The sequence below is a fragment of the Cyprinodon variegatus genome, unplaced genomic scaffold, assembly GCF_000732505.1.
Source record: "Cyprinodon variegatus isolate N-32 unplaced genomic scaffold, C_variegatus-1.0 Scaffold472, whole genome shotgun sequence".
In the NCBI taxonomy this organism is placed as follows: Eukaryota; Metazoa; Chordata; class Actinopteri; order Cyprinodontiformes; family Cyprinodontidae; genus Cyprinodon; species Cyprinodon variegatus.
Window position 1 is genome coordinate 445,865 of NW_015150925.1, and position 1,643 is coordinate 447,507.

Here is a 1,643-nt window from a genome sequence, read left to right on the forward strand (position 1 = left end):
ATGCTTAGTGTGAGGGATTGCTGAAGAGTCAATGAGTCGATGCAATCAGCTGGTTTTCCTGAGATAGAAAACTTTGAATCAATCTGACTGGATGATCTGTTGAACTGGAAAGTGACCTGAGATGACGTGATGTGAATTGGAGCTATAGAAATAAGCTGAATAGAATTTTTTCTCACCAGCGGTCAGTGAAAATGGGGATGAGAACGTAGGACGGCCTTACGGAAACACATCACCAGTATGATTGACAGTTAGGAGGACAAATTATTGAGATGATCCACCTGGAAATAGATCGTCCACCACTTTACCTTTAACTTCTTCCTAGTTTGAAACACAAATATGTCTCCTGGTCTCATTCAGATGTTTCCTCTATCAATATGAGAAGGAAAGAGATTCTCAAAGTTAAAACCAAACAGCTCTTAGAGAGTCAGAGCAGAGCTAATGATCCTAACAGACGGTCCTCCCTGCTTAACTCGGGTGATCAGGATCTCTAGATCTACACCCTGATGCTGAATGACAGCTTTTACTACACAATGATTTATTATAGTAACATTTAAACAAATCATGATCCATAATTACAGCCTTAGAGTTTGTATAATTGAGGATGTTTTTAGCTCTGAGGCGGATTCACCTACTCCCTGCTTTACACTAAAACTCTGATTATCAGCATCTATAGATCTACACTCTGACAGCATCCACCTTCTTCAACACAACCAGTCACTCAGATTTCCTTTTTTACCATCAATAGATTTCCTTGTTCTAAAATTCTGAACAATGTGTAATTACAACCTGGCACCACAGGAGGGCAGCATAGAGACCATGTTCAGGACAGAATCTGGACAAATAAAAGAGGAATACTTGTTTAGTGCATTTTCTCTTGATTAACTGAATATTTTCAGAGTAAAACATCCTGTTCAATGCTTTCATCTTTTGTGTTTATTAATGATGTTTTTATCTTTTCTTTGGTTCTCCAAACAATCAACTGTTAATCCGTCTGGGATAAAAGCTGGCAGAGTATTTATTTGATCACTTGATCCATTTCCATCTAAATGAACAGAACTATTAATACTTCTAAGTGGCTTTTGTTTACCATCTAGTATGAATGAATATTTGATCATGAAACTCCATCTCTAATAATATAGGAATATAAAATCCTTGGACTGAGAGGTTGTTGGAAATGTTTGCTGATCCCTTCTCAATTTATTACCTTACTTTTTCCATAATATAGAAAAAAAGCTTCTTTGTTTATATAGAAATGGGAATTTTATCTTTAAAATTCTCTCAAAGATGTTTCTAATCTGTCAAGACTCAGGAAAATGAAAAGAATTCAGGCAGACAGAACAAGTTTGTATAAAGATAAATAGTTTATTGACAGCTCTGATAACTGCGACTCATCAGCTGGGACGGCTTGCTGGATTCTCAGGAGAAACAGACGCTAAGGTTAGTGATCACCAGGCTCAGAAGGGGAACTATAACCAGCATTGAATCACTGACCTGGTTATTATTTCAGTCCGTGTCTAGAGGAAGGAGTGGAAACCAGTCTGATGATTTCTCCACAACATGCAGCGGGAGCCGTCCGGAGGGTTCCAGGAGCAGAGCAGAGCAGCCTGTAGAGTAGAAGCCAGCAGACGCTGAAGAGCAGGAGG